The sequence below is a fragment of the Panicum virgatum genome, chromosome 3N, assembly GCF_016808335.1.
Source record: "Panicum virgatum strain AP13 chromosome 3N, P.virgatum_v5, whole genome shotgun sequence".
Lineage (NCBI taxonomy): Eukaryota > Viridiplantae > Streptophyta > Magnoliopsida > Poales > Poaceae > Panicum > Panicum virgatum.
In genome coordinates this window covers 69,476,934-69,482,970 of record NC_053147.1, presented here as the reverse complement: position 1 = coordinate 69,482,970, position 6,037 = coordinate 69,476,934, and the positions used below count along the sequence as shown (strand labels likewise).

General features: G+C 45.0%; 1 long non-coding RNA gene across 1 annotated transcript; it reads left to right on the top strand.

Moving 5' to 3' along the window:
- Positions 1–4,808: 4,808 nt before the first annotated feature.
- On the top strand, positions 4,809–5,642 carry LOC120664004. The gene is made up of 2 exons (XR_005670693.1): positions 4,809–4,886; positions 5,460–5,642. It is a non-coding gene; the product is annotated as an uncharacterized LOC120664004 (long non-coding RNA).
- The last annotated feature ends 395 nt before the right edge of the window (positions 5,643–6,037 follow it).

Genomic DNA, 6,037 nt, shown 5'->3' with positions numbered 1-6,037 from the left:
GCAATGATTAGACAATGTCGTGCTACAGTAAACAACCTCTAATGATGGATTAATTAGATTTAATAGATTCGTCTCTCGATTTTCCGTCCATCAGTGTAATTAGTTTTATAATTAGTTTATGTCTAATACTCCTAATTAGTGTTGTAAAAATTCTCAAATGGAAAGGAAACGGGCTCTGAAATCTACTCTCCAAATAAATCATGGCTTGCGCACATCACACATTTAATTTGGCATTGGCTTGTCCAAATCGGTCGAAATTTAAGCAACCGATCGGTCGAAATTCTCTCAGTCCAAATTTTTTAGATAATTGAGGTTTTATTTCCCTCAGAATCTCTCTGCTGCGGACCTGGCAGTGCCACCGCTCAAGTGATGGAGGACTGGAGGCACACCTTTTCCTTTTGACCAGGCAGAGGGAAGATCAACCAAACCCAGTATATCTCTCCGGAATGGAATCCAATGTGGGTTTTGGGGCCCATAATTCAGTGACTCTTCGGGTATAAAATTGAGTATCAGATGTAATACAGTGCAGCGCTCTTGTCTTGTCCCCATTTCTTAGTGCTTTGTTGACCAGAAACCACAACCGCCTCCCCTCCCTCCCCCGTCTTCTTCCCATCCGCACCGGCCAATCCCTCCCTCTCCCAAAAGCGGCGGCGACCATGGCAACCAACGGCGGCAACCCGGCCCCGGCCGTGCCCGACGCCGCCATCGACTACGGGAGCATCAGCAAGCTGTTGGCGCACTTGGAGCTCAACCTCGACCCCGCCGAAGTTTTCAACGTCCGAGCCAAGCTGCCGCACTGGCTCCACCGAGCAAAGGAAAACCAACTCGTCAAGGTCAACGTTCACACCGCCCCTGACCCCAACTTCGCCGCCGCCGTCGGAAGCTACTGGGTGAAGGTATCCTCCGCCTCTTCCTTTGAGCGAGCACTAGATGATCTGTTGTCGATCCACCACATCCACCCCAACGACGACCTTCCCCCTGTCTTTCTATACGTGCTGCCCACCATTCCGCTCCGCGATGCTCACCGCATCGAGGAGATGGAACATGGTGTACTTTGAAATGCAATTGTTGTTTTGTCCTCATATTTTAACTTTGTGATTTTGCCCTTTATTTTTTCACAAGTCCTTGCAGTTTTTCCCTTGATCTTTATGTATTTGCCCCCTATTCTAACCGTTCACTAAGGGTAAAATCGTGCTGACTTGTACGACTACACTTCCATGTATGGGTAAGAACACTAATGCCCATAAATATACTACATGGCTACCATACTACATTTTACTTGAGACCCTTATGTCATGCTATATCAAGAGGGCTGGGGAGTACCTCTATTTATAGATGCTCATGGTTATTGTAGTGTTACCGTATGGCAAGTTCCACACTCTTTTTCACAAAATATCTAACTCTAGAATTTTCTATTCTTATCCTTCAAAATATCTAATTCTAGAGATTTCCTATCTAGCCATGAAGTATGGCAACTCTACTCTGGCCATTTCCAAATTTTTCTAGAACCTTCATAAGTAATGAATTGTTATTTTTCAACACTCCCCCTTAATGCTTACTTGTCTCAATCAACCGAATTGTTTTGTGTCACTTTTCATCAATCTTTTGCGTTCTGCCATTCAAATCCTTCTTCTTCGCTTGTCCTTTTGACATGATCCAATCTTCCTTCGGCTCATACTCCTCAACCTTTCGTTGGAGCTTCCCTATAAACTTGATGCAACTATGCACCACCTCTTTCTTCTTCACTCTTCTCGACATCTTCCCTCTTATTGGTTCTCTGTATAATACAAAATAACTTTAGCCAGTGAAGCATTGGCATATTAAGTTATGATAGTTTTGATCTCCAAATATTCTCATCATTAGGAGTGGGCATTTTAGTAATTCGAAAAAATTGGACCTGTTAATAAAATTTCAGGTAATGAGAACTGCTACCTGAAATACACCCAAAAAAGGAACACCTAAAAATTCAGGTTTCGGTAATTGATTACACAATGTTCATTGCGATGGCATGGCTCTTAGGGTTAGGATGGGAGGGCGACGGAGTCGAGCAGTGCTTGCGGTGGCACTGGAACGGGGTGCCGGGGGTGCTCACAGTGCTGGGTATGGCGCAGCTGACAGCGACTAGGTGTGGGCGGCCGGGCGGCGCGTGGTGGCACCACGACGCTCCACCATGGCGCTGGGCGCGGGAGCCAGGAAGTTGAGCATGGCTGCGGGAGTCCTAGTGTGGCCGCACGGTGTGCCGAGTGGCTGGCAGCTGGACGGGCAGGGCACAACGTTGCCGCCGGGGTGCAGTGGCATGTCGAACATTGCTGGAGCGCAAGCGCAGGCGACGCAGACGGCTGGCAGTTTGCAGGTGTCTGGGTGGCCGGGTGGGTGAGTGTGAGGCCGGATCAGGTAGGGGTCAAGGTAGTTCCAGGGTTAGAAGTTATGGGGTGAAAGTTTAGATGGACCTTCCTACCTTGTGCTAAAACAAGATCAAATATTGGGTATTTTGAAAAATTGAGCACCCGGGGTTTGTATTCAAATTTCTCAAACTATGTTTGGGTTTCTTTACATCATACCCGAAATAGAATTGGCTATAACGAGTTTTGGGTAATTTAGGATCGAATTTAGATATTATAAGTTTGGAATTCGGGTTTGGAAAATTCCGCCCACCCTTACTCATCATGTGCCTTTGGTTGGTTCTCCATGGATCAGTAATGCTCCATGAAAGCAGTGGTTCTGAAGTTCTGTATGACCACTGCGAAGGCGGGGCGGCTTTCGATACATCAATTCAGCTTGTTAATGAGGTATGTCAAGATGATATTGCAAAGTTGAAAAGAGAGATGGTTAATTTCATATGCAATATTGTAGGTCATGGCAGGCAACGTGAGATCGCATCAATGAAAAAACAAAAGATGCAGGTAAACAACTAACAACAAACAAACAGTTACATACTTCTCTTTATTTGACAACTTCATCGACAACAGAGGTCCACTTGCATGAAGGAAGCCCTCAAAATAAGTTTGCAGGGCGTTGTTGTATATGCATGGGAAGATGAAAAAAGAGAGTGTAAAACTAAAATAATCCAAGAAATGTTAAATTATACGTAGAGATTAAGTAACCCATCACGACAAATTTTGACTACCTGTAGCAGTCAACTTAAATTGGAGGACCACGAATTTCAGTATATGTGGGATAGTTTCTCATGCTCTTTGTATCACGTCGCATACCTACACATCAAAATGAATAAGAAATCAAGGATGCCAACTCTACAAACTCGGCGTAATCCGACAAGGAAGTTCAACTGCTCAATCTGAATTTTGCAAGGCTTTTTAAATCTTTTATTTTATTTACCCAAATGTATAGAATAGCACAAAAACAGATACTATTTTCTGTCTCCAAATACTCAATTTGAAGGGAATTTTGCAGCCCCCTCGAGAACTAGTGTTAGAATAAGCTAGTTACTGTATATCATAATGTATTTCTCCCCGCACCGAACCAGATGGAATTGCATCATTAGATTCTGTACTCGCGCCGAAGCATTGCCCGGAGGACATGCTCAGGACTCCTTGCTTGTTGGCAACCCCACGATGATAAAGTGTGGTGTAGAATTGGTAACACACAAGCGTTAGAACGCACGGATCGCAGCGACCACTTCACCAACGAATTTCCCTGGCGACCGGTCAGACTAGTCACGCCCACCGGCCAGACCGCTCGGGCGCATAGAGTTTTGCAAAGACCTAAAACCACGAGCTCGCAGATTTAGGGTAGTCTTGGAGTCGGCAGGCCACCTAAGACACCCTTGAACGGCGTAGAGACAAGCAAAGAATAGCACGAGGTTGGAAAAATTAGGGTTTGAAGAAAATAGTAGATTAGTTTGTTCGGTTGGGTAGATAGACCTTAATCGACCGTGATCTTTATATTTATAGGCCGAGGAGAATGTATCCCTTCCAAATTGGGTTACAAACAGACTCTAAAATACAAATCTACTCTGACTTGGATTACACAAGCCTAGACCGGTCTGACCGGTTGGCCCAACCGGTCAGACCGGTCGGCCTCGGTACTTGCCAATTGTGGCTGCCAACAGGAAGCAAGTGTCATCATCACTTGTGTAGCAGTCGAAGAAATGTGACTCAAATGATATTTCTAGGGGCGGACCTCAGACATGTTGCTACGTTTCGTAGCTAAAAATGGTATTTGTAGGGACGAGTAATGCGTCCGCCTTTGAAAATCCATTTCTAGGGGCGGGTCATGCTCTCACCCGCACATGAAAATGTATTTGTATGGACGGGTGAGGATATCATCCGCCCCTAGAAATTTGTTTTCAGGGTAGTTCATGCCACAGCTTGCCTCTACATATCGAATAAAAAAATAAAAAAAATTGCCGAGCCGCTGCTGCTCGGGTGCTGCAGCCCTGCGCTAGCGCACGGGCCGCCACCAAGCTGCATGGCGCCGAACGACGCGATGACTAGGCTGTCGTGGTAGTTGCTGGAAGAACTGCTGCCGAGCGAGATGGAGAGCACTTCGACGTCGTCTGCCACGGCGCGGTCAACGGCCGCCAGGATGTTGGACCTGAAGCAGCCGCCGGCCCAACACACCTTGTACATCGTGACGCGTGTGCAGGGTGCCATGCCTCGGCCATTCTCTTGGCCTCATCCACGTCCAGCCTCGCCGTGAAGCCATGGAACGCCATCTCGTAGTTGAAGATGATCCTCGCGTACGGGTCGTCCTTCTCGCCTGCTACACAAAACTCACCGATTTCACACTGGAGGCGTACCATTCGTGGTGGAAATCGACCGAGCTCCATGCGCCGCCGCGTCGACCCCGAGTCTGTCTATTGCAGGGTGCTGCTGATGTCCTCTAACTTCTTTTGCAAGCATTCAGTCTATTGCAGGATGCATCTGGTATGCTTGGATTCTTCTTGCCTTTCATTATTATGTGCATGTTAGCATGTATGCTGAAAGAATCAGTGGTTCCTATTGGATATTGTTCTCTTTATTAAGATTTGAATAGAATGAAAGTAAGTAAAACACGACAATGTAATGCATTAGCTACTAAGATAGTGCTTTTGTTGGTTCCAAAACACCATGTCCTGCTATAACTTATTTTCCTTTTACGCTACTCTTTTTTAGTGTCCTCTGGATAATTCATGCTAGAAATTCAAAGGACTTCCAAGACACGTAGTCCAGTTGTTTTGCTCCATTTGATTTTTTTCAGCTCTTGCATTAGATTTGTATTAAGAACTGCTTGTCTCCTGGGATTATTTTTTAATTGATTACTACAGCATGTTAAAGGTGGATCAGAGAGCTCCATGGCTTTGTTAATTTTGAACTCTCCCTTGTGAATTTCTAAAATCTTGTCAGCATCTCCTTTTCTTAAATTGCTTATTTCTCGTTTTTATTTTCCAGTGTCACAGCTTGTCTAGCTTTCTGCCCTTCCACATTCCATGTACTAATCAGATTTACTTTGTCTACCAGATCATTTGGAGTGGAGGAAAGTTGCCTGCCAGCCTACAAAGTGCCACAAAAGTGTTGTTCTGTTCCTGCCTAATATTTGTGTGATATGTACATATAATTATTGTGTACTGTTGTAATTAGTTGTTGTACTAACAATTAAGCAATTGATGCCATCTCTTGAAAATAGATTTTATTTTTTGTTTATTGTGATTTCTGGACTGGATTGCTATATGGGGTTAGAATACTGGTGGGCTAATTTTTTATATGGACTGTGTGTATTGCTGAATTTGGCCCATGCATCTTAATGGCCCCCTCTGAATTGGACCCATCCATAAATGGGCCACGATGTTGATGTCATTGGCCATGTCAGCGCCATATCATTGGCCACGTTAGCGCCATGTCATTGGCATGTTAGTGCCATGTCAGCACCACTTTCTACGTCATTGCCATGTTAGCCGACATATCATCGTCCACGTCAATTTACACGTCATCATTGCCATCCACGTCATCACCATGTCAACAACCACGTCATTCTCCATGTCATCAATGTGTGACATGGCAATTGAATCCGTGATGAAAATTATACTGTTTGTGACGTT